This window comes from Amaranthus tricolor, chromosome 10, assembly GCF_026212465.1.
Source record: "Amaranthus tricolor cultivar Red isolate AtriRed21 chromosome 10, ASM2621246v1, whole genome shotgun sequence".
NCBI classification, from domain to species: domain Eukaryota; kingdom Viridiplantae; phylum Streptophyta; class Magnoliopsida; order Caryophyllales; family Amaranthaceae; genus Amaranthus; species Amaranthus tricolor.
In genome coordinates, this window is record NC_080056.1 from 15,055,925 (window position 1) to 15,065,330 (window position 9,406).

General features: G+C 32.2%; 1 non-coding gene across 1 annotated transcript; it reads right to left on the reverse strand.

The window, feature by feature from the left end:
* Nucleotides 1-1,332: 1,332 nt before the first annotated feature.
* Nucleotides 1,333-1,405, reverse strand: TRNAF-GAA (transfer RNA phenylalanine (anticodon GAA)). The gene has a single exon. It is a non-coding gene; the product is annotated as a tRNA-Phe (tRNA).
* Between the last annotated feature and the right edge of the window lie 8,001 nt (nucleotides 1,406-9,406).

Sequence of the window (9,406 nt, forward strand, 5' to 3'; positions counted from 1 at the left end):
CAGTACTAAAAAAGTTTTTCAGTATTTGCTCCCGTCTTGAGAAAATGAGAATTTTTTGTTTTACAAACCCTGAAAAAACAAGTAAAGAAAAGAAAATAATAATAATAATAATAATAATAATAATAATAATAATAATAATAATAATAATGATGATGATGATACAAGTACGAGATTCACAATGACAACTACAACCAATTCAATTCAACCAAACTAACAATAACTTTGATGATTACTCCGGTAGAAAATCATAATGCGAAAATAAAGATGGATTTGAATTTTGAATACTAATTAAAATAACACATTATATTAAATTTCTAAATTTAGGGGATAATATTGATTGCAAAAAACTACCTTATCTAAAATTCTTTGCAAAAAACTACCTTATACTCCCTCCTATTTAGGATAGGTGTCCCATTTGACTTTTCACGGATTTTAAGAAAAGTCAAAATGGGACCCTAAGGGTAGGAGAGAGAGTAGTATTATGGGTTTTTAATTAAAAGGGAGGAAAAATTAATAAGGGTAATGGAGGGTATAATTGAAAATAGGATAAACTACTAAGGGCATAATAGTCAAAAGTGCATACCAAAAATAGAAATGAGACAATTAAGGTGACTTAACCATAAAAGGAAATGAGAAACCTAAGCTGAATAGGAGGGAGTATAATATAATTCTTTGTAAAACAATACCTTTTAACGGATTTTAACAGTTGACCGTTAATTTTAACCTTTGACCGTCACGTGACCCTTAAAAGACACCTCCTTCCTCATTTGATGAAGCTTCCATGGTTGCCATCGATAATCTATTCGACAATTTTACTAATTTGAGCTATAAAACTAGAGTTTTAATGAATATGAAATTTGACAATATTACAATAATACTCTAGGTTATTTTTAGAGGCGTTCAAAACTGATTCAACCTGATAATCCAAACCGAAACTGAAGTGAATCGACCCGATAATGTGTTCCTTTTTTTTAGGTTTATCGAATCGACATTATCCGAACCGAAGTCGTACCCGAACCGGTTGACAACCGAAAAATGGGAAAACTGAACCCGAGTTGTGACTGATTTTTGTAACCGACACATAACCGCTAACCAAGATTACCCGAACCTAATAATGAGCGACCTGAGTGATATCCTACTTGAATTATGCTCGAAACCAAACTCGATCCGACTAAAACCGATTTAACCCGAACAAAATTTAGATTGAGCTGCTGTAAACCTAAACCAATTGTTAACATAGAAGTATGATCGACTCATATCCAATCATCTCATTAGTTAATCTAATTAAGTGATAGATATTTTAATAAATGTAATTTTAAAAAATTAAAAAAATGCGATGAGCGTGGATCGAACACGCGACCTTTAGATCTTCAGTCTGACGCTCTCCCAACTGAGCTATCCTCGCTAATTAATAATTATTGATAAATTTAACTAATCATTCAATATTAGAGTGGAAACCTGTGCAAGTTTTTAACATCAACATACATAAATATGTAATATTAAATAAATAAAGTCAGAGATATTATGCAATAGATTTACTCAATTTTGATAGTTTTATGCATAAAATTACCCCATATTTTTGAAAATTAGCACCAATATATTATGCAGTATAATATATTCTCTAACTTACTCAATTTAACTATAAATAAATGCTAGACAAAGATACTTTAAAGATAGAGATATTACTCTAGATTAAATGTCTTCTGGTTTTTCTTTAGCCAATAATTGAGTTTCATTTGACAAACTCTCTTTAATTGTGACGACACTTGGAATTTTCTAAGCTTGTTAGTATAATGTATAATTTTCCATACATTTGCCCATATAATACCATCAGTAGTGGATCCAGGATTCAAACTCTTTGAAAACACCAGTATGACAAAGACAATCCAATCAAAAATACTAAAAAACACTCTCTAGTATATACTAAAACGAACTAAACAAATATCACTTAAATTAATAAAAATTAATTACAAAAATTTTATCGACTTCAAAATAGTAAAGCGAATTACTTTATAAAAGAAAACATGGATTGAACACGCAACCGTCAGATCTTTAGTCCGAAGCTCTCTCCCAACTGAGCTATCCTCGCTAATCGATAATTGTTGATAAATTTAACTAATAATTCATTAATTAGTAGTTCGGAAATCCATGCAATGCACGATTTTTTTTAACATCAATAAATGTAAACATATGATATTTAAAAAATAAACCGACGATATTATGCATTTGAAATACTCAATATTGAGAGTTATATGCCTAAAATTACTCCCATAATTTTGAAAATTAGCACCAATATATTATACATTATATTATATTCTCTATTTTACTCAATTTAACTATAAATAAATGCTAAGGAAAGATACTTTAATGGTAGTCATATTGTTCAAGATTAAATGTCATATCATTTTTTCTTTAGCCAATAATTGAGTTCCATTTGGCAAAAGCTCTTTTTAATCGTCACACTTGAAATTTTTCAAGCTTTTTAGTATGATGTATGATTTGACATACATTTTCCCATAACATATCATCAATGGCGAATTTAGGGCTCAAATTAAGTGAGAACACATGTATGACAAAAACATTCCAATTAAAAACACAAAAAAAAAAATCATAAATATATATGTTAAAAATTTATGTATTTAATTCAACCCTAAAAAATAATATTTAATATAATAGTCTATCTCATCGAATTTTCTTATTTTTCCATAAGTGACACTCTGAAATTTAAACTCGACATATTAAATAATTTAAAATATCACCAACAATAATGAATTAAAGTATCTCTGCATATCAAATTGCAATTAAGTAAAAAAATCCCACTTTTTCATAATTTCATTCTCCTCTAAATAAAAAAATTCAAATAAATGATCAAGAACATGCTTCAACTCTTCATTTAAAAAAGAGTTTTTTTTAAAAAAAAAACACCGCAACAATCAGTAAGTAATAATTAATAAATTATTTTTAAATATGTTTTATAAAATCATACCTTGAAAAGGTGAATAAAAATATCAAGAGATAAGAGTTACTTAAATAGCTTTTAGCTTAGTTGGTCATTAATATCCTCCTACAACATGTTTCAATACAAAAGATCTTAGGTTCAAATCATACAAATATTAATATTAATATCTCAAATTTAGTTTCAGTTTATAATTCAATCACATATTATCTTTATCTTATTTGAATGTTTTCGTTCAAATATTGTTATCATTATAATAAATTTTTAACAATTATTAATTGAATTAATTATTGCTACAAAATAAATCGAGTGATAAGAGAGTTTAATAACTCTAGAAAGCAAATATGTATTATAGGTTAACAAATGATGGTTATATAATATATATACAATGTATTTTAACATACAAATGGGATGATAGTAAAACAATAGACCTTTGCTTGCTTAATGGGTTGAATCATATATCAACTCAAATCAAAAGATGTTATAAATATTTTGTTTTCTAATTTCGTATATAAATTTCTGAATATCATATAAAAAATTCTTACTTAATTTCGTGACCAAGTTTCTATGTGAGTAATTTCATTAAAAGACGCTATTATTGTGTTTTTTCCTAACTTCTAATTTAAATTTTATGTATGTTATGTGAATGATTCTTTTTTTTTCGTTTTAAAATTTCTGTGTCAATATATTTTTATAATAAAATATATTATTAAGGAAATTCTCATAGTTTGATATAAAATATAATATTCTTGATTTACATTTAATAATAAATTGAGTTATTATCAAACATAATTTAAATATTGACAAAATATGTTAAAATGTTTGTTTCATAATAAAATGGTAATTAATTCCACAATTAAATGCCAAATATTAATAATATTAATTATTGTATTAGATAGGTCAGTCAATTTCAATTATCAATCTTAATTCTTCAAAAAAAAAGATGTTATAGATATGTTACACCCAAATTTCTTATATAAATTTATTAATATCATATAAAAGATTCTTACTTTATGTCGTTTTTAAGTTTCTGTGTAAGTAATTTCATTAAAAGATGCTATTATTATGTTTTGTTCTCTAATTTCTAACTTAAATTTTATGTATGTCATGTAAATAATTCTTACTTTATTTTGTTTTTAAGTTTTTATGTCAATATATTTACATATTAGAATATATGATTTAGGAAATTCACATGTTTTTTATGATACATAATATTCTTGATTATAGGTAATTGATTAACATTCAATAATAAATAGAGTTATTATCTAACATAATTTAAATATTGACAAAATATATTAAATTGTTTGTTTCTTAATAAAATTGTAGTTAATTTTATAATAAAATGGAAAATTTAAATAGTAATAATTACTGCATTAGATATGTTAACCAAATTCAATTTGAATTTCTTATTCAAATTTCTAAATATCATACAAAAGATTCTCACTTTATGTTGTTTCTAAGCTTTTGGGTAAGTAATTTCATCAAAAGATGTTAATGTAAATGTTTCTTACTTTATTTCGTTTTCACGTTTTTGTATCTAATCTTACTATCAACTGACTGAAATACTAAAATCTATTAATTAAACCTAAATATACATGAATTCAAAATTAAACCTAATCTTAAACTTTCCTTTTATTAAAAGGTTAATAAAGATATTTAAATTAAGGTTCATTAAACATAAATTTAATCATAGACTCAGTTTAATACAATTAATCACATAAATATCATTCTATACAACAAATTCGGATTAGCCACTCACTGCTAGAGAAAATTCTACCCACTTATCATGGAAACTTGTTGGGTTATTCCCTCCCACTTGGAGGAAGGCCCAAATTAATATATTTAATTATGGGCTTAATAAGAATGCGCTAATAATAGTAATAATATTATTATTATTTATTAATAATAAAAAAAGGGGTATACTATAAAAGGAAAAAAATAGGGCAGCAGCCTTTATTGGTTTTTGTAATTGAGATTGCGCACAAAACAGAGAAAAGAGAATCAGGCGCAGTAGGAGTGCAACGTAGCATTTTCGGTTCTTTCGGCGATCCGATCGAAGGCCATTCGTGCTCCGTTTTTCGTCAAATTTTGACATGGTGTTCCTATCTACCCAACCTACATATTCAACGGTTGGATTGTCGTTTTGTGCATTGTAAGTGGGTAATTTGTATTTTGCCCTAATTTTACCCTAATTGTTATTTTACCACTTTTGAGTGATGTTTTAGGGTTGTTTGGTGTTTGTATTACCTCTAGTATTGTCTGGAGAGGATTTTTGGTTGTACCCATTAATTTTATTGGTGATTAGTGGAAAAGTGTGGTACCACTTACGGTCCCGTGGTTTTTCCCGCATTGGGTTTTCCACGTAAATATCGTGTGTGCTTTATTTTTGCATTTTTACTTTATTGTGCTTGATTGTGGGATTATTATTGTTTGTTTGATTGGATTGGTTATTTTTGCTCATCTAACAACACAAAGGGAGAAAATGTGTGTATTATATCGCCTCTTTTCTCAACATAGTGGTATCAAGAGCTTGGTTTATATTTTCTTGGGTGATACTCTTGTGCTGGTTTATGATGGATGAAAAATCTAGTATGCACGGTATGATTTATTTGGACTCTGCCAATTACGCTGTGTGGAAAACTAAGATGGAAGATATTCTTTATGTGAAGGATTTGTATGAACCAATCTTAAATGAGACTATGCCCACTGGTCAAGATGGAAGTAAATGGAAAATTTTGAATTGGAAAGCGGTAGGAACCATTAGACAATTTGTTGATGTTAGTGTGCTCTAACATATTTCCAATGACACGAATGCTTATGAATTGTGGATGAAACTTGAGGCTATGTATGAGAGGAAGAATGCCTTAAGTAAAGCGTCATTGATAAGAAAATTGGTAAAGTTAGAATTTCACGATGGTAATAGCATGGTAGTACATTTGAATGATTTTCAAGGTTTGATTAATTAATTGTCTGCAGTGAAAATGTCCTTAGATGATGAGTTGCAGGCACTATTACTACTTTCCTCATTGCCAGAGAGTTGGGACACACTATTTGTATCACTTAGAAATTCTGCTCCTGATGGTAAGTTGACAATGGAGAGTGTCAAAGCTAGTCTGCTGAATGAAGAGACTAGGAGAAAGGAGATGGGTTCCTCCAACCATTCTGAAGCTCATTATGTTGCACAAGAGTCTAATAGGGGAAGAAGCAAAAATCGACCTTCTCGAGGTAGAGACAATTCCAGAGACAAGTCTAAATCCAAGGGTAAAATTATTTGTCATTACTGCGACAAGCCGAGACATATTAAGAGGTTCTACAGAAAGATGAAAAGAGACAAGTCAAAAGATAGAAAGGGTGATTCATCTGAGTCGAAGTCTTAAGAGAAAAATACTACAGCTCTAGCAATCAGTGATAATGATTTGCTCTTCATTGGTGATAAAGAGTGTTTGAATGTAGCAGGTGATGACTGCAATTGGGTGATTGATTCAGCTGCTTCGTATCATCTTACTTCGCATCAAGACTATTTCTCGTCCTACACTAGTGGTGATTTTGGTAGTATTAGAATAGGGAATGATGGGTCATCCAGGGTTGTCGGCAAAGACACTATTTACTTGGAGAGTTCCACCGGTTGTAAGCTGATTTTGAGAAATGTTAGACACGTTCCTGATATCAGATTGAATCTCATTTCTATAGGTAGACTTGATGAAGAGGGTTACTTCAGCCACTTCAATGATGGTAAGTGGAAGCTCTGCAAGGGGAATCTCATAGCAGCCCGAGGTAAGAAGCAAGGTTCTCTTTATATGATGCAAGCGAAGGTTTGCGCGGGTGAGGTAAATGTTGCAGATGAATGTTCTAGTGAGTTATGGCATAATAGACTTGGCCATATGAGTGAGAAAGGTATGCAGATTCTCTATAAGAAGCAATATCTCCCTGATGTCTCAGGTATGTCTCTTAGATCCTGTGTTGATTGTTTAGCTGGTAAACAACATAGGGTTGCTTTTCATTCTCGCCCCCCATCTACAAGAAAGTATCCTCTTGATCTTGTCCACACTGATGTATGTTCTATGGATGCTAAATACCATAGTGGTGCTCTTTACTTTGTTTCTTTTATTGATGATTATTCTCGAAAAGTGTGGGTTACTGTGTTGAAAACCAAGGATCAGGTACTTTCTGCTTTCAAGGAGTTTTAGGCTAGAGTTGAGCGAGAAACTGGTAGAAAGTTCAAGGTCGTGAGAGCTGATAATGGTGGTGAGTACAGAGGCCCATTTGAAAGCTACTGCAAGGGTCAAGGCATCAAGCTTGAGAAAACAGTTCCAAAGACACCTCAATTGAACGGAGTTGCAAAGAGGATGAACAGAACAATTGAAGAAAAAATCCGATGTATGCTCTCTCATGCAAAGTTGTCTAAGTTTTTCTGGGCAGAGGCATTGGTTACAGCTGTGTACTTGATTAACCTTTCACCTTCAAATCCTCTTGATGGTGATGTTCCTCAGAAATTTGGACCGATAAAGATGTCTCCTACACGCACATGAGGGTATTTGGATGTCGTGCTTTTGTTCACATTCCTAGAGATGAGAGATCCAAGTTAGATAAGAAGACAAAGCAGTGTATATTCTTGGGGTACTCTGAAGATGCTCTTGGGTACAAGTTATGGGATCCAGTAGATAGGAAAGTTCTCAGAAGTAGAGATGTTGTGTTCTTTGAAGATCAGACTATTGAAGATATTGAAAAGCCAAAGCAACAAACATCCTCTCATACTCCAATCAATTTTGATCCAGTCTTACCGCAGATGACTCCTAGAGTTGAAGGGGGAGATATTCAAGATGATGATGACAATATTGGTGATGATGGTCATGATGATCAACCTGAAGTTGAGCCTCCAGTTGTTGAACCGCAACCACAGCCTAATGATGTGAGAAGAACTACTAGAGGACCACGTCCTTCTACGAGGTATCCTACTACAGAGTTTGTGTTACTAATTGATGGGGGAGAGCCAGAAGACTTTCAGGAGGCTATGTCACATGAGAAAAGTAAGGAGTGGTATAATGCCATGCAAGATGAGATGAATTCCTTGCATGAGAATCACACTTATGATCTGGAAAAGTTACCTAACGAAAAACGAGCACTCAAGAATAAATGGGTGTTTAAGTTGAAGCACGGAGAAGATGGTCAACCACCTAGGTTCAAGGCTAGGATTGTTGTGCAAGGCTATGAACAGAAGAAGGGGATTGATTTTCATGAAATTTTCTCTCCAGTGGTGAAGATGTCTTCAATCAGAGTTGTACTTAGTTTGGCTGCCAGCATGAATTTGGAGATTGAGCAACTTGATGTGAAGACTACTTTCCTCCATGGTGACCTAAAGGAGGAAATTTACATGGAGCAACCTGAAGGCTTCGAGGTCAAGGGAAAGGAGAAACTTGTGTGTCGCTTAAAGAAGAGTTTGTATGGTCTTAAGCAAGCGCCTCGGCAATGGTACAAGAAATTTGAGTCATTCATGGTTGATAATGACTTCCACAAGACATATGCTGATCATTGCGTGTTTGTGAAGAATTTTGCTGAAGGTGACTTTCTCATTCTCTTGTTATATGTTGATGATATGTTGATTGTTGGTCGTGATTCCAATAAGATTGTTGACTTAAAGGCTAGTTTGAGCAAGTCCTTTGCTATGAAGGACCTTGGCCCTGCAAAACAAATTTTAGGCATGCGTATTTATCGTGATAGGAAAAATAAGAAATTGTGGATATCACAAGAGAAATACATTGAAAAGGTGCTTAAAAGGTTCAATATGAACAATGCTAAGCCTGTGTGTTCTCCACTGCCAGTGCATATGAAATTGAGTTCCAAACAATGTCCTACAACAGATGAAGATAAGAAAAAGATGAAAAATGTGCCTTATTCATCCGCTGTAGGTAGTTTGATGTATATACTATGGTATGTACTAGGCCTGATATAGCTCATGTTGTTGGGGTAGTTAGCAGGTTTATGTCTAATCCTAGAAAGGAGCATTGGGCTGCAGTTAAGTGGATTCTAAGGTATCTCAGGGGCACTTCTAGAGTAAGTTTATGTTTTGGTCCTGGCAAACCTGTGTTCGATGGTTACACAGATGCTGATATGTCAGTTGATATTGATTCTAGTAAGTCTACTTCTGGTTACATGATGACGTTTGCAGGGGAGCTGTTTCTTGGCAATCTAAACTGCAAAAATGTGTTGCTCTATCAACTACTGAGTCAGAGTATGTGGCAGCTGTTGAAGCTGGTAAAGAGTTAGTGTGGATGAGGGACTTCCTTGAGGATTTGGGTTTGGAGCAAGACGATTTTTTGTTACATTGTGATTGTCAGAGCGTCATTCACCTAGCTAAGAATGCTACCTATCATGGTCGAACGAAACATATACGAAGGAGGTATCATTGGATTCGAGATCAGATAGAACAAAAAATATTTGAGATTGTGAAGA